Source organism: Notolabrus celidotus, chromosome 16 (genome assembly GCF_009762535.1).
Source record: "Notolabrus celidotus isolate fNotCel1 chromosome 16, fNotCel1.pri, whole genome shotgun sequence".
Classification (NCBI taxonomy): domain Eukaryota; kingdom Metazoa; phylum Chordata; class Actinopteri; order Labriformes; family Labridae; genus Notolabrus; species Notolabrus celidotus.
The window spans coordinates 9,595,329-9,614,154 of NC_048287.1; the positions used below are offsets into that span (position 1 = coordinate 9,595,329).

The 18,826-nt window shown below is 40.8% G+C and overlaps 1 protein-coding gene across 1 annotated transcript in view; it reads left to right on the plus strand.

Annotated features, from left to right (window-relative positions):
* nrsn1l (neurensin 1-like) overlaps window positions 1-18,826 on the plus strand; it is a 123,769-nt gene that overhangs the window by 871 nt on the left and 104,072 nt on the right. The window lies entirely within an intron of this gene.

The following is an 18,826-nucleotide window of genomic DNA, read 5'->3' on the forward strand; positions in this document are numbered from 1 at the left end:
AGAAAACATGTCTGGCGCTGCCACTGCTTGACAGTGATTAGTTCTGAATAACAAGAGCAACGTCAGTAGTTCACACGTCATATTAAATGAATCCACCGAAAGTTCTGGCACATTTTACAGTAGGGCAAAATGTTAGTTTCCGTTGGCATCATTGGTAAACATTTTGGCAAAAACGTTATTTTGTTATCATGCTGAATTGGTAGGTTAAATAACATAGATCCTGTCCTGCAATCAAGGCAAGGCAAATTATTCAGGTGTGTTGGTAAATGTCTCTCTTAGTTAACTGTCTCTTCAAAGAAAAATAAACACGAGCAATAGTGATAATAGCAACAGTATTAAGAGTTGCGACATTTGCCTCTTTATTTTAAAGGTGTTTTACCTGGTCTCCTGACGTTTATTCGTATTATTTGGCCTATAATTTAGAATTCCCACTGTCCTGGTGATATAAGGAAAAAAAATCAACTTGTATAGGCAGTTGGGAATGGTTAGCAAAGAAATTCCTATTAGAATATAAAAAAATAATTTCACTGACCTAATTATAGTACCACCCTAATACAATGCTCAAATGAATAATCCACTAATTTAATTCTGCTGTGATACAGCGAAGACAGTATTACCAACTATTATTAATCAATTGTGTGACTCTACTAACCTGTCTCATATGGAATAATCCACCGTTAACCCCAGTGCCAAAGAGTACTAGGATATAACAAAGTATTACTCAAATTGGTTATATCACAAGGGACAGAGTTATCATACCTTTTGAATTACAGTTCTGTGTGAAGGATTCTTCATTATTTAGACAGTTGAGTTCTGCCCTGAAAATATGCACATCTCAAGGAATCCCACCTGGATCCAAAACTGTTCTGGATACTACACTGAAGTAAGTGTTGGTTGAGGAACTGTTTCTACAAGTTATGAATCCTATCCCACCCTGACAGCGCTACCTCCACCAAACTACAGGGAGAACGAGACATTGACTCGTCTCTCCCTGTAGATCAGTGGGTTACAATACTAGAGCATTCAATAATAGTCTCCAACTCTGTCAGATATACAACTATACTAATGAAGATCATACACAGGGCTTACATTACTCCACATAAGTCCAAGAAAAAGGACCCAAAAAATTCTTAACTATGCTGGAATAGTTGTGATGGGACTGGTTCATTTTTTGTTACTGTGGTTTTGCCCAATCTTAGAAATATTCTGAACCCAGACAATTGACATTGTAAACTTGTTGATAGGTGTTCATATTCCACAATGACCTGATGTATGAAAATATAAGGACAATCTTCTGTCAAGAGCTATACAACGTATTGATGCTGTAACACTGTCTGTAGAAAGGACAATACTTATGAACTGGCAAATTCAGAAACCAGACTGCTACGATATACATAACTGGCTCCATGTTTTTTTTGTACTTGTCATTAATGAAGAGAGTACAGTTTAACCTCTCAGTGACTATAGCAAACCAGACACATCACAGACTATAATTAGAGGAAAGTTAAATAGACCTTTAATGTGATCCCTGAGGCACATGGTGTCCCCCAGGGAGTCTTCCTTGTCTATTCTATTTTTGTACGTTATTGCTATTGGTTATTATTACATGGATTGTTGCTATCTAGGGATGGGTACCGAATTCGGTACTTTTATAGGTACCGACCGAAATCTGTCGGTACTACCGAGTACCGATTCACGTAAAACCAAACGGTACCATGTTTCGGTACCTGACGCATCCTTGTGACTGTGAGGGAGTGAAAGAGTAGGCGATTTTGCATACTTTTGCCCTGTAATAAAGTTTGACACTGATCGGGTGGACGTCTCTGCTTTCTGCTCTCTGCACTCTGCACGGTAGCGCGCCAAACGGAGCCTGCAGCTGACGGGCGCGCACACTCACCGCGAGGCAGAGCTGCAGGAGGATTAAGTTGAGAACTCTCTCGCTCCGAATACCTGCGCTGTTTATAACCGTTCCTGTGCCCAACAAGTAAGTTGTGTGTCCTGTTATTAGAAAGAGACGGAGAACTGACTTTATCCCGTCCGCAGGCATTCACGTGTGTTACTTGATAAACTCCCGAAAGAGCAATTAGACGCCATGAGCACTTGTCAGCTAACATATCTAATGACCTATATAATACCGTTCCTGCTCATTGCATGTTAAATGAAATAAATATGTAACATTTAAATTTTTTTAGATTTTATTATTAAACAAATGAACAGTTATTACCACATAAACACACAGAAGTACCGAAAATTGGTACCGTTGATTACCGGTACCGATTCCCAGGTACCGGTACCTTATCGGTTCAAATGTGAAAGGTACCCATCCCTACTAATGAGTTATACTACTTCTTAATCACAAATAGCTTACAAAATACTCTTCATACCTGCTTATTTGGCTAATAGATCTGTAAGGAGAGGGCAAGTCATAAGTAAAATCATTTGCAAATATAAGCAGCTCCTCACAAGATGTGCTTGTGAACACAACAGGACGGAGAAGAGACAGTATCACTCCACCTACATCCAGAAATGGGCCTCAGGGTGCAATCAGACTTCGTGGCACGCTGTGTTCTTCACAGAGAACTCATTGTTAAGCACTGTGCTGAAACAATTTAGCATGATAGAGAAATTCTGAGTCATAGTGGTAGGTGTTGTGCTGTAGTATGCTTGAAAAGATAGGGACAAGTTCTGAGAACACTGAGGCGTGGATCATAATTTCTAAAGGCTCATGTGGCAGAGTGTACAGTCTGGCTCTTACAGAAAGAACACTGTGCAAACAATGTTGTGCAATGTAACTTTGATACTGGCCTGATAATGTATTTATTTAGCTCCCCAGATACGGCAAAGACACCATAATTTTTCATTTGTTATCTGGATATTATGACTCTGGAATACAAGACTACATCCTGGGACAGACAACCTGTGCAGCTTGCATTTAAATACTCAAATTTAAGTGTGTCATTGTTACTGTGACGCAACCTACATTACATCATCTCCTTGAGCAGTTGTCATAATTTTAGCACAAAGCTTCTTTGAGTCACTGCCAACATGAAGAAAAGCAAACTAAGTAGCAAAGGAAACTGTGAGATTGGAAGATTCAGTTCAATTCAACTAAACAAAACAAATGCAATTACACCTGGGGAAACATATAATCCCACTCACAAACACAAAGGCTTTCAGCCCCAGACATTGTTATCTAAGACTTGGAGTACACTATACAGTTTTGTGGTTCAGGAGACCATAAGCTATGTCCTAAGTTTGGTTTGTGAACCTGTAGACCTAGTGAAGCTCTTTCTCTGTGCCACAACTGCACTGAGCTGTAAGGCCAGATAAGTTGAGGTTACTTAACAGGCAGAAACCTTGAGCAGGACCAGACTCATGTTGAACAGCCATCTGCCTTGACCGAATATTTCCTTGAATAAGCCAACTTGTCTGATTTTACAGACTTACACATGCTCCTTCCTAAGGGTAAAAGTTACACACAGGTGTAAAACAAACGGGGCTTAAGTCCAACTGGTGCACATGGCTTAACTTTAAGCCTGTACTAACTTTCAGCTCTAAGTGAAGGTTATACTCCAGAGGGGTATACTACGAAGCCGGATTTGCGGTTATCGAGGTAACTTCAGGGTTAATTCTGGATTTTCAGTACTACGAAGGTGGTTCCCGTCTTACCAGGGTAGATCACTATGGTTACTCATGCTGAACTCCTAACCTGCTCCAGAGCAGGTTATGCTCAGGATCAGAGATCAGTTTGGAGAAAACCCCGCCCACTGACCAATCAGCTCGCTCGATCACAGAATTCTGTGGGCTGATCGCGAGGGGAGGGGGGAGAACTGCGGTCAAGCCCGCAGTGGAGAAGAGACGGGCAGGACACTTTGTCTACCTGTATGATTTTATATATAAAATACTGATGACAGTTATTCATTATCTTTTCTGACATCATATATAAACAGAGTCTGAAGTCAGATTATTCAGATGAAATTGTTTTACTGCGTTAAATATAAAACTGCGCGTGCTTATCACTTTGAATCATGTTCTCATTTGTATTAGTCCTTTAACCACAGCGCTCAGTTTGATACCATCAGGGCTGCAGCTGAAATATTACGTCTACAACTTACACAGGACACAAGATTACATCAGAGAGAGAGATCACTGTCAGGGAATATTATAGTCAGTTCTATCTGCTATAATAATGAGAAATAAGACGTAATTTGCGCATTCAAACAGTTTTTGTCTGATCCCTCAGTTCTTCCTTCATGTTTCAATCACAGCTGTGTTGAAGTTAATCTGGATTATGTGTTTAACGTCTTCATATTTTTCTTATATCAGTGCAGTGTTTGAAATTCATGTCGATGTGCTGACGGCAGACTGTCCGTGTCTGTGATTGGTCCCATGTTGCCTTCTCCGCCCCGTTCATGTGAACACGCTCAGGGTAACTCTAGATTGACTCGTCATGTTGATAACCAGCTTTGTGTGAAGGTTTAGCGTGATCTCCTTTGTCAGGTTAAGTGAAGCCGGATCAGGAGAAGATGTCTAGGATATGTTCAACTTGCTTCGTAGTATACCCCTCTGGTGCACTCTGCCCATGTTGTTGAGCGAAAATTGTGGTCACAAAGCATGTGAAAGGGAGAGCTGTGAGTCTGCACTCAATTGCTGTTTCTTGTCAACAATTTGAAAAACTGAAATGTGAATTTTCAGTGTGAAGTGAATTCTTATTCAAAATATTACATTCCGTTTCAAGTTAACTGATATTCAGTTTCAAACTAGTACATTCAATTTCAAAATTTATATATATATAAATATAAAAATATGATATATTGTTTCAGACTCAGTTTTCAATACAAACTCAAATCAGGTGTTTCAAATAAAAAAAAAATCACAAATTTCTGCCACTACAGAGTGTTGGAGCTATTTGCATTGTTTCGTATATTTGATTATTTTTACTTTAATCAATTGATGTATTCATTGTTATTTAATTTAAGGTAATTAACTTTGATGCCATAGGGGTATTAGTATATTTCATTACTCAATTTTATAGGTTGATAGTTTTGCACCGGGTGACGTCTATATAGATGGGCAGGTAAGAGAGGAGGGGCAGACACCGGGGATGGTGAATGTTTTTTTACTGGGAGATTTGAAAGAGAGGCTACCTTCTGTTTGAGAGAAGCCTTTTGTTGTACAATAAACCACCAAAAGACTGCATACTTGGCTAGACATTGACACCTTTTTGGACACCGTGTAAGATCCACTCTCCCTGTGCCCCGTGATTTGAGATTTAAGTTTTGTAAGTTGACCAAGTCAAATAGCCACTACACAGTCCTGACTTAACTTCTGAGATCAGACGAGATTATGCATGTTCAGTGTATTATAGCCTGCAGTGATATACATGTAGTTGCTTTGTTGTCAATATGGAGTGTACTTACATGGACTGAGTTTACATGGACTTGAATATCCTGTTATGAATCTTATCCAGGTTATGACCATATTCAGAATCTGACCTTTACATGCACACAGAGAAACCTATACATTTCTCTGAATTCATGATAGATACTTGTATCTCAGTCTCTGATCACTGTATCGTATTTGGGTGCCTTTGATGTTTATTTCCTACAATAAAAACCACTGCAATTTTGAAATGTGACAAAAATGAGACACCGTTGCTTACTGTTGTCGATATGGCGTATCTACTTTATTTCAGCAATGGGAGAAGTGAGCGACAGCAATCAGAGCCAAGATGCTGCTCAGACTTTGCATCAAGATGTGGCTTTTAGTGATCGGAACACCAACTTTAAGTACTCACGTTTACAACTCAACCATGAGTCTTCAGTGACCACTCTTGATCAGATCTCACTCTCCTGCTTTAGATGAAAAATTAACACTGAGCCCCATTTACCATAATCAGACTTTAAAAAAAACATTTAATGGTGATAACAAACTTTTTGCAGGCTGTAGGCTGCGCTCTCTCACACACACGCTGTGCGATCAGCACAGCAAAGTGGGTTATCAGACTGAGGTAATGATATTAAAATGAGTTTAATTATTTGAAGCCTGTTGTTCCTGGTGTAACAGTTCTAAAGTTTACCTTTGAATTAAAATGATTGCACAGCACACTGAAGCCTCTGATTATAGCGAAATGGAAATGAAAAAAGGTCTATCATTTAAACAAAGATCCACTTAATATCTCATAACTGCACTGCATTAATAAACTCTATAAATGCTCGTGGTTCAGCTCTCCTCCTGTCATATACAGGATGTGGAGGCAATGATCATCCATATCAGGGTGTGCAATGAAATACAGGTCAGATCACACCATTAATGCAGTAAGATACAGCATAGAAAAAGACTGATTGGACTTTTATCTGTTCATCTCCTTTCATTAACATGAAACACTAAAACAAACTGGTTGATCACATCTCCATGTCTTCTCCTACTCCCCTCCTCAGGGCAGGATTGTTCCGTTGACTATTTAAAAATGAAATGCAGTCTTCCACACTGAATAAATACGACCATTATATAGGCCTATCCCATTTATTATTAATTTATTTATTTATGAAGAGAAATATTAAATCACTCATGTATGAGAGGAGAGATGGAAAGAGCAATTTCAGGTCACTTCTCTTGATCGTAGCCTATCCTTAGTTTATATGTATTTAACGGGGCTATTTGTGGACATACAGGGCAGCTTCTATCCTTGTCAGAAACAAGGATAAGACGTATACATGCCACAATATCTGGCTTTCTTTTGGACATTTCCAGGTTGCGAAACCGAAGTTCTCAAAACCTGGATAAGGGCATATCCCAGTTTCTGAAGTCAGGATATGATGTCTACAGGCACAGACTCAATAACCGGGTATCTAAAAAAACAGATCAAAACCGCCAAGTCCATGCAAACATCGTCACTGGCCGACAGACGTGTACGTACTTTTCTTCGGGAATTGTTCTTTTTAGTCTAAAACTAAAGAAATTGCAGACACGTTTTTTAATTGACGGTGTGGACGTAGGAACAACAGCACAAGCAAAAAGGGGGGAATGTTAAAAGGGCAGACCTACTTTATACAAATACACATATGATGACTGTTCCAATGTCATATTTTGATTTGGTCAGATACACTCTGCTATAGGAAGTTACATCGGACTTCCAGATCCGTGTCTGGTTTGTCTCCGATCCCTAGCAGTCCGGCTCCGTGCTCTCTTGTCCATCAACACCCCCTGGCTGGTTTTCACAATTCAGCACGGAGCAGGACCGCCAGACAGCTGACAGCTGGAGTCATAAGACCAAGGTTTTCCTGCAGAATCAACATTTATCAGACTCCTCTCCTCATCCATGTTGTCTTTATGGTCCTCTGAAAACCTCTGACCTGTTGACTCCAGGCCTAACTCTGCTCATCATGATGGTTTGTTGTTGTAGTTAAGTGAAATACGATCTGGTGATAACACAGTGTTTTATTCTGAAAATGAACCGGATGTTTTAATTTTGTTTTGGTGTCTGGCTTCCTGTCAAGTTTTGCGTATTTGATCGTGCTGAATCAGAGACGCAGCCGGGATGCAACAGAGCGGATTTAGTGGAATTTAACACATTGACTTGAATAGAAACCTTTCAGATCCGGTGCAATCACAGACATCATCGGAGACGGACACAAATCTGGTGGAATTTGGCCATTATACAGCAGACGACAGAAAGGTGTGAAAGGTTAGCATCAGTAGCAGTACTACAGCTCCATAGAGGCTTACAAAGGCAGACAAACACCTGGAGAAATTATTCAGGTGTGTTGGTTTGTTTTTGCTCTTTTTTGATCAGTAGGGGCTTTAAAATAAACTGTTTCCATGAAACATGGCAACAGAGGACTTGATGACTATCTCACTGGCTGCCCACTGAAGTGTAGTTCAGCAGGACTCAGGATAGAGGCAGACAGGAATGAAGCATGTGAAGGTGCCTTTGATTATTTAACCTATACAAATTGGTTATGAGACTGAGCTACCTGGGTTTTAAAAGAGGAAAATCCTCTGGTGGACTTTAGGACATGTTTTCATTCTATTTGAGGGATGATCGTGGACTATCAAAACATTACCATCATGGCTCAGTTCACTGACCATCTGCAAGGTATGATGAGCAGGCAGTTTCTCTTTAAACCATTAGCTGTTCTACTTACTTAAAGACGGGCAAATGAGATCAGCTGCTTCAGTTTAGAGTGGTTCTGTTGGTTATTGCAATTAAAGAACATTTCTTGCCAGTGCTCAAACATAGATGGACATAAAGGATATTTGGACATCAGCCATGTTGTTCTATCTGATTATTGTTATGATGTTGTAAATTAAATTAAGGCTTCTGGATGCATTTTCTAACTCATCCTGGCTGAAAAACACAGAAGTAAGGACCTCTGAGCGTGAAGTGTGAGCTGACGGTGAAATGCTACAAAGGTCACTTTTGTTCAGATATTTGCAGGGTCAGAGCAGACGGAATATATATATATATATATATATATGATGCATGTTTTAAAACATTGGAATAAAATGTACATATGTGCCTATTAAGAGAATTATGTTATTTAGATTTCCTGTCTTGTCTGTCTTTGCCTAAAGAGTAGTTTAAAGTTGATGTATCGGCTTTGAAGCCCTTTTCTAAACGAGGCTTCTGTGGCTACGGTTGTGCTTTTCAACAATGTTAAAAGGATTCCACTCAAAAGAAAAAACAATGTAATGCTACTCATTATGGTTACTCACGCAGCAGTGCATCTTATCTGCTTTTGTTTTTTTTCTAAATTGGCCTATTAAGGTCACTCTTATGTGTCCCACAGTGAACTCTCCACATGAGCTGCAGCCTGAGGAGAGTTTGATTGCGGTCAAACACCTTGAACAGTAAAGAGGTGAACTTTTTTAAAAAATGTGTTAAAAACAAGCGGCAACCTCTGGTCTAAAAAATATGAGTCAATGCGGAAGTGTTAAAAGCTGCAGTTCATCGAGGATCCGCTCGAGGCTGGCTCCGGAAGTACCGGAAGTCACATACACCTGAATGGGAAAAAGACGATCTTTACAGCAGAAATAAACATGTTTACAGCCTGGTACAAAAGATGAGTGTAGTCTGAATAACTCATTTCTCGATGTCCTCTCACTGTGAGGGGAGTGAATTTTTTTCCAACGCGGCAATTTTGAAGATATTGAGATTTCTAGTCTTCCAATGAGAGGCACATCTGCCTGCGGGAACACTGCACGGCTAGGAGGCTCAAAGCCCGCCTCTTTACGTCACACTGGCTCCACAGCAGCAACATGGCTGCCGCTGCCGATTGGCTTCAAAACAGCTCTTCAGAAACAGATGGGTGATGTCACGGATACTACGTCCATATTTTATACAGTCTATGGTTAAAAACAGCAATAGTAAGAGCGATGGTAATTTTTTTTATGAAGCACATTCCTTACAGGTAAGTTAAATATGCTTCAGGTGTAAGTTTAAGTGTTCAATGCCTCCTTTAATTAGCCCTTTTTTTTTTTTCAGCAGCCCTTGTGTCCTCAATCAAAAGATAGTCATTAATTTTTATTTGTGTGGCACCAGTTCAAGATACTGTGCAAAAAGAGAGGGTCGAGAGACTAATTGTTTAGATATTGCTGCACTCTTTTTCTCTGCCGCCACATTCACTGTAGTCAACTGATGATAAGTTCTGTCAAGAAACGAGATTAATCGTCTCTTCTGTTAATGACTTACCCCCTCCCCACTGAGGTTCAAATGCCTGTTCCTCAATGAACAAAGCTTTGAAAATAAAAGCAAAAAAGCAAGGCAGAGACCTTCTTTGCCAGACCCATGTGTGCTTGTGTGTTTATGTGTGTGCATGATTGTGTGTGCACTGCTGCATGTCTGCAGGAACTGTGAGATATGTTGTTGTGACATGCCTTGTCTTCCGCTCTGTAAAAAAACAAAGACAGTTGCTGCTGGATCCAGACAGCATAACTAATTAGTCACAAACACACATACTAACACACACACACACACACACACACACACACACACACACACACACACACACACACACACACACACACACACACACACACACACACACACACTTCTACACAGCATGGATACATAAGGGAGCCAGTGAGTAGGATATGATGTCACCTCCATAACCATAATTACCCATCATAAATCATGTGAAGTGACACCCTGTCACAGAGTGAATGGATGTCCTATGGCTGCACTTAACTTCTGGGTGCCACTGTGCCATCCTACTACAGCCTTGCTGAGACTCACTATTTTTTTTTTTTTTGAATTTTCATATGTTCACTGTTTTTCATTCATCACGACCTCTTGAATGATACAAAGAGCTTTTTATACGTCTCCCATCATTGAATAATAGCGTGAGGCTTACAACTCTACACGGAGCGGGGATTTGGCTGACAGATTTTAACTTTGATGAAAGTTGGAATTATTCCAAAAAACAAATAAAAAATGCGACATACGCCATGCAGCCTCATGGTTGAATCTCAACTTTTTTCATGATTCAGCAACATTTTTCACAGGAAAGTAAAGTAGCCATGGCACAGTTTTATTTTTGAAATTCACATGTGTTTATGTGCACTCATTTAACAGGCTGATGTGTAGGGCATTAAGCTCAGACACTGGTCAATGCTAATGCTAACTAGCTTATGATCTGTAAAAACTTTAATACTTTGAAATGGCTGAATCACAGTATCAGGTGCTGTGTCCACTGCCGCCGTTTTTTGCGCTCTGAGCGTCCATGACTTTAATTTCAGAGCGCTTCTCACCAGCGTTTTGCTGTTGCTAGGTACCAAAAGTCATCCTGCAGGACTTCTGCTTCCCTAAGTAAGGATAGTTAGGTCTGTTTTAAAATGCTTTGTATGCTTCATATATACTTGCTTCCATTCAATGACATTTCAACTAGAAACTGTAAAAACTAAACTCGGAAATTTGACTTCTAAAAAACGAGTGTGATAACTTTTCTCCTTTGTAGGACCGCCACCATTGTTGTTGACAAAGTTGATATCAGAAGTTCCTCCTGTACTTGATTCTGATTGGTCGGTGATCAAGAAGAGACATTTATGAGCACAGCGGGGCGTTCCAAAAATGTAACATTTTTTAATGAAAAGCTCTGAGAACGCTCAATAAAAATCAGCTGACGCAACGGCGTTTTTGCACTGAACGCTGAAAACGCTAAATCACGAAGAGTTTAAATTGAAAACAGGCGCAAAAAATTGTAAAATATTAGTAATTCCTTTGCTTGTTTAAGGTCATAAATGAGCTGTCAAGGGAGCCTCGGTTCAGATGTTGAGTGCATTGCCCTCCCGTCAGAGGATCAGGGGTTAATCGATAATCGATTCATTGTTTACATCCCTGGTAATGTGTTCCAATGATTTGTAAAGGTACATTGGCCATTTGCTTTGCACAGCACTAAAACAGTGAATAAATGTGTGTGAAAGGGTGAATGCTGAAATATGTACAGACTGGAAAGATGTATTACTGTTAATTTAAAGACGCAATAAGTGATATGGGGGCTGTGGCTCAGTGGTAGAGTTGATCGGAGTTCGATCCCCGGTCACAACGTCAACGTGCTGCAGTGTCCTTAGGCCAGATACTCAACCCCTAACTTCAGCCGCTGCTGTGCCATCGAGATTAGTCGAAACTGATGAGTGCTTTATATAGCAGCCTCTGCCATCTGTATGTGCGTGACATGTAATATAAGAGCGCTTTGAGTGATCAGAAGTCTAGAGAAAGAGCTTCATAATTACAGTCCATTTACCTCATGGTAATGGTAAATGGATTTGTACTTATATAGCGCTTTTCTAGTCTTTGACCACTGGAAGCACTACTCGTTGCTTTCACACATTCACACCACATTCACACACTGATAGTAGGCTGCTATAGTAAGGGACCATCAGTATTAGCTAATCTCATTCATACACATTAACACACCGCTGAACAGCAGCAGGAGCAATTTGGGGTTCAGTGTCTTGCCCAAGGACACTTCGGCATGTGATTGCTGGAGGTGGAGTCAATCTGCCAACATTCCAATTAAGAGCCGACTAGGGATGTCAATTTCAAGTGTTCTTCGTGATGGATCATTGGAATTGTTAACAATCAATTATCAATTAATCATCAAAAACAATTAGACATTATTCATGTCAAAAACAATTCCTAATGCATTTTTTCCCCTAAATCAAATTTTCCTTAGCGACCCAGTGTATATAACTGACAGTATTACATAACTACGGATCATATTGAGGATTACAAATGTTAAACACACCAAATATCAAAGGATTTGCTGCAACAAGAGAACTGAACAGAAACATATTTAAGACCCGCAGTGTCCAGTTTTCTCTCTCCTTGTTCTTATTGAGAAAAATTAGCATGTGAATGTGGTCAGGTGTCAGTCAGGAGTGTAACAGGGGCATAACGAGTCTGAAAAAAAGCGCTCATGGAGACCTGTTGCAGAGATGCATCCCCGAGTTGAGCGTCTCCGCTGTGCACAACACCCTTAGTCAGCTGATTCACATCGAAACATGCTTTAGACGTAAAACATCTCCCTGATAGCTGAATGTAATATGAGACCATATGATGTTTGTTGCAGGTGATTCAAAATCGAAACAAAAAACGTGTTTGAGTAAATTCTTAATGTTAACATCCCTAGAGACGACACTACCCACTGAGGGTCAATGTAAGTTAGTTAAAGGTCACAACTCACTGTCAAACACAGATGTAGTAACATATGTAACACACTTAAAAAGGAATAAAGTATTAAGTTATCAAAGTATCATGTCCAAAACAGCCCATCCCAGTACAGTGGATTGGTACACCCTTTTAACAGTGAACTAAATGCAGGGTTCCCACGCGTCCTGGAAAACCTGGAAAACATTTGACCAGTTTTCCAGTACTGGAAAACACCTGGAAAATGGGAGAAAAGGTCAAATGTCCTGGAAAATCACATATAGTCCTGGAAAATTATTCCAACATGGCTGCGTGCGACCTGACCCAATTAACAAAACACATCCCTATTCGTTGAAAGTTGAGTGCACGCTGTGCTGGAAAAGACAGCGACACTGCACAACTTTTTTCACATCTTTTCTCCTTCACTTCATAATCATGCATTCACAGGAAACGGGGGTATATTGTTTAGTTTTATGGTACATGAACCTTGTAGAGTGCTCTTTTGATTCAAAGAGTCTTATATTTAAGTTATAGTGTGACCAGTGGAGTCGGGCAGAGAGCTTGGGGGTCTGTGCCTCACAACTTTCTCTGCAGGCTGAGAGCTCAATTACAGTACTCTAGCTCAGTTGTTCTCAAAGTGGAGTCCTGGGACCCCTGGGGGTCCGTGAACCATAGCGTGGGGGTCCATGAAATCATTTGAATAAATTTCTAATAAATTATAAAATTGTGCTGTGTCATTACAAAACAGCATATGCACCATTGTTACCACTGATACCATTTGGTGGCTCGAAGGGATACGTGAGTCTTGCTACTGTTCATTTTCTGAAAGCATTTAAGATCAATTACTTGAAAAGTATAAATGCTGTCATGTTGAGTCCACAAGGAATGAAATGACCCTCTGTTTTAAAGTATACAAGTGGTATTTACTTGATTCAAATTGAAGTGTTATCTGTTTATCACTATGGTACAGGTCTGAAGTATTTACATTGATATGTTTTACAATACAAATAGTTCCAAGGGCAACTAAGAGTGCAAATGGTAGTAAGCATGTGCTTTAGTGATGGGAAGTTCAGCTCCTTTCAGAGAGCCGGCTCTTTTTAACTTGACTCCCAAAGAAGAGCCGGCTCTTTCAACTCCTGAACGGCTCTTAATTTAGGATCTTTTGTAGCCATATATTTAACCTTGACTTTGCAAAAAATAATGGTTTGTGTTGAAAACCCTTTAACGTATGGTGTTTTTATGAGAAGCCTTATAATTGCCCAATTCTGTGCATTTATTCTGTTACAAAACCATTCTCACCCTGATCCTAGGGTTAGGGTTAGGGTTGTGATTAGGTTTAGGATTAGGGTTATGATTAGGACTGGGGTTCGGGTTGGATTAGGGTTAGGGTTAGGGTTGTGATTATGATTACGGTTAGCTTACCAGAACCTTATCAGAACCCTACCAGAACCGAACCAGAACCGAACCAGATCCGAACCAGGACCGAACCAGAACCGAACCCGAACAGAACCGAACCAGGGCCGTACCAGAACCAAACCGAACAGAACTGTACCAGAACCTTACCAAAAGCGAACCAGAACCGAACCAGAACCGAACCAGAACCGAACCAGAACTGAACCAGAACCGAACCAGAAAGGAACCGTACCAGGACCGTACCAGGACCGTACCAGAACCTTTCCTGAACCAAACCAGAACCGAACTCGAGCAAACAGAACCAGAACCAGAACCAATTCAAGCAAACAGAACCAGAACCCTTTTACGTACAGAAGCCTTATACTTGCCCAATTCTGTGCATTTATTCTGTTACAAAACCATTCTCACCCTGATCCTAGGGTTAGGGTTATGATTAGGGTTAGGGTTAGGTTTAGGGTTGTGATTATGGTTAGGGTTAGGTTTAGGGTTGTGTTTAGGGTTAGAACCAGAACTTTATTTAAGCAAACAGAACCAGAACCAAATTCATGCATACTCAACCAGAACCGTACCAGACCTGAACCAGAACCAAACCAGAACCATACAATAACTGAACAACAACCGAACTGAACCGAACCAGAACCGTACCAGAACCTTACAAGAACCCTACCAGAACCGAACCAGAACCGAACCAGAACTGAACCAGAACCGAACCCGAACAGAACCGAACCAGGGCCGTACCAGAACCGTACCAAAACCTTACAAGAACCCTACCAGAACCGAACCAGAACCGAACCAAACTGAACCAGAACCGAACCCGAACAGAACCGAACCAGGGCCGTACCAGAACCGTACCAGAACTGAACCGAACCAAAAATGAACCGTACCAGAACCTTATCAAAACCGAACCAGAACTGAACCAGAACCGAACCTGAACAGAACCGAACCAGGGCCGTACCAGAACCGTACCAGAACCGAATCGAAACAGAACCGTACCAGAACCGAACCTTACCAGAACCGAACCAGGGCCGTACCAGAACCGTACCAGAACCGAACCGAAACAGAACTGTACCAGAACCGTACCAGAACCTTACCAGAACCGAACCAGAACCGAACCAGAACCGAACCAGAACCGAACCATACCAAAACCGAGCTAGAACCATACTAGAACCGTACCAGAACCGAACTCGAGCAAACAGAACCAGAACCAGAACCAAACTCAAGCAAACAGAACCAATCTCAAACAAACATAACCAGAACCAACTCAAGCAAACAGAACCAGAACCCTTTTACATAGTGTTTTTATGAGAAGCCTTATACTTGCCCAATTCTATGCATTTATTCTGTTACAAAACCATTCTCACCCTGATTCTAGGGTTAGGGTTGTGATTAGGGTTAGGGTTGTGATTAGGGATAGGGTTAGGATTAGGGTTAGGGTTGTGATTAGGGTTAGGGTTAGGGTTGTGATTAGGGTTAGGGTTGTGATTAGGGATAGGGTTGTGATTAGGGATAGGGTTAGGATTAGGGTTAGGGTTGTGATTAGGGTTAGGGTTGTGATTAGGGTTAGGGTTGTGATTAGGGATAGGGTTAGGATTAGGGTTAGGGTTGTGATTAGGGTTAGGGTTAGGGTTGTGATTAGGGTTAGGGTTGTGATTAGGGATAGGGTTGGGATTAGGGATAGGGTTAGGATTAGGGTTAGGGTTGTGATTAGGGTTAGGGTTAGGGTTGTGATTAGGGTTAGGGTTGTGATTAGGGATAGGGTTGTGATTAGGGATAGGGTTAGGATTAGGGTTAGGGTTGTGATTAGGGTTAGGGTTGTGATTAGGGTTAGGGTTGTGATTAGGGTTAGGGTTGTGATTAGGGTTAGGGTTGTGATTAGGGTTAGGGTTGTGATTAGGGTTAGGGTTAGGGTTGTGATTAGGGTTAGGGTTGTGATTAGGGTTAGGGTTAGGGTTGTGATTAGGGTCAGGGTTGTGATTAGGGTCAGGGTTAGGGTTGTGATTAGGGTTAGGATTAGGGTTAGGGTTGCGATTGGGGTCAGGGTTGTGATTAGGGTTAGGGTTGTGATTAGGGTCAGGGTTAGGGTTGTGATTAGGGTCAGGATTAGGGTTAGGGTTGTGATTGGGGTTAGGGTTGTGATTAGGGTTAGGGTTGTGATCAGGGTTAGGGTTAGGGTTGTGATTAGGGTTAGGGTTGTGATTAGGGTCAGGGTTAGGGTTGTGATTAGGGTTAGGGTTAGGGTTGTGATTAGGGTCAGGGTTAGGGTTGTGATTAGGGTTAGAGTTGTGATTAGGGTTAGGGTTAGGGTTGTGATTAGGGTTAGGGTTAGGGTTGTGATTAGGGTCAGGGTTAGGGTTGTGATTAGGGTTAGAGTTGTGATTAGGGTTAGGGTTAGGGTTGTGATTAGGGTTAGGGTTAGGGTTGTGATTAGGGTTATGATTAGGATTGTGATTAGGGTTAGGGTTAGGGTTAGGGTTGTGATTAGGGTTAGGGTTGTGATTAGGGTTAGGGTTGTGATTAGGGTTAGGGTTGTGATTAGGGTTAGGGTTAAGGTTAGGATTAGGGTTAGGGTTCTGATTAGGGTTAGGGTTGTGATTAGGGTTAGGGTTGTGATTAGGGTTAGGGTTAAGGTTAGGATTAGGGTTAGGGTTCTGATTAGGGTTAGGGTTGTGATTAGGGTTAGGGTTAGTGTTATAAGCACTGGGGTTGGGGTTGGATTAGGGTTAGGGTTGTGATTAGGGTTAGGGTTGTGATTAGGGTTAGGGTTAAGGTTAGGATTAGGGTTAGGGTTCTGATTAGGGTTTGGGTTCTGATTAGGGTTAGGGTTAGGATTAGGATTAGGTTTAGGGTTATGCTTAGGGTTAGGATTAGGGTTAGGATTATGATTATGATTAGGGTTAGGGTTAGGGTTAGGGTTTGGATTAGGGTTAGAGTTAGGATAAGGGTTAGGGTTAGGGTTAGGATTATGATTAGGGTTAGGGTTAGAACCAGAACTTAACTTAAGCAAACAGAACCAGAACCAAACTCATGCAAACCCAACCAGAACCGTACCAGACCTGAACCAGAACCATACAAGAACTGAACCAGAACCGAACTGAACCGAACCAGAACCGTACCAGAACCTAACCAGAACCGAACCCGAACATAACCGAACCAGGGCCGTACCAGGGCCGTACCAGAACCGTACCAATGTAGACTTCCACTGAGAGGAACATATTAGACTATTTAGGAACTAAATTAGGAACTAGATTTAGACTGTCGTACCAGCTTGATCATCAATGAAAATGTCCTGGAAATGTCCTGGAAAATGATCTCTGGAAAAGAGTGGGAACCCTGAAATGGTATATGCTGTATAGTATGCGTGTGCTTGTCCTTTGCATCCATGTAGGAAAGTGTCCTTGCTTTATAGAAGAACAACACAGCGAGTTTTCATTCCCTGTGGACAGACACACATTTACTACATTCACTCACACACACACACATTCATGAGCAAAACTGCTGATGGTGCAGAATAAAGCAGCTTCCCTGTCACTAAAGCCCTTGAAGTGTGAAGCAGCTCCAGCAGTCCTTCTGCTGTTCCAGTCAAACCCACACCTCTACTTCTCACACTGCCACCTCCTCCTCTTCTTCTTCCTGTTTGCAGTCTTTCCCATCTCCCTTTTTGTATTCAGACTAATGCAATAGCTGCTGTGACTCCTGTGAAGAGCAATACTGCCAAAGTAGTTGTATATAATGTACATTTTCAACAGTCCTAACTGCTCAGCCATGCCAAGATGATGAATTGCTCCCTTTCTCCCAAACCACAGAGACTGTTTGACTCTTTCTCCTTCATTGCTCTGTCTGGATCCACACACAGACACATGCACATCCCTCTTTCTTCTAAACACACTCAATTGGTCCCCTTACATATACTGTAGCTCACACACTTGATAAAATAAATACAGATTCACTGAGCTATATTTCCCGGCTCCTTGCAGTGATTTTTTACTTGTGTAATCTTCCCTTACGTAAGTGGACTGAAGGCAGGCGGGTCATTACATCTGATACAGTGCACTCAGGAGAAGCACTCAGGTTATGTTTGTATGCTGCCTCCCGTCTAGACATTAATCAAGGTCAAACATGGGCAGACTTATAAGATATGATACAGAGGTTCTTCAGACTGTTGTATTTTTTTCCGTGTTTTTTTAAGTAAATATTTGAAAGCAGGGTCAGAGCATTCAGGTCAAGTATGAGCAGGGTGTCAGCAGAGAAAGAAAATAATGTTTTGCTTGACCTTGGGTGAAGGAAGATGATTATGAGGCACGAAGCCTCTGATAAAACACATTGATATATATCTGCCTCTTCTCAGAAACATATCCATGCACTTTCATGTCATACAGTTTTGTTAAAAGCATCTTGTGGACATGTCTAGTAATGTTGTGTCTGTGCCCCAAAGGTCACAGATTTATTCTACATTTATTTTTTGCTATAACATAAGACTTTTTGTCTCTCTTGAACTCTTTCTCATATTTTTGAACATAGTTTTCATTTTGGTTTAGGCAACTTAAACAGTCATTTTTACATCTTTACTGTATCTGTTGCTATATAGTTTCATAAAATATAATATTTCAATAACCATAACATAAAAGCCATACCTTCAAATAAATTAATGAACAAATAAGAGGAAATAATACATTCATATAGAAATATTGAAGAAGGAAGGAAGAGAAAAACAGAAATACAACTAAAAAGAAGTAAATAAATAAGTTAAATAAAAATGACATTTTA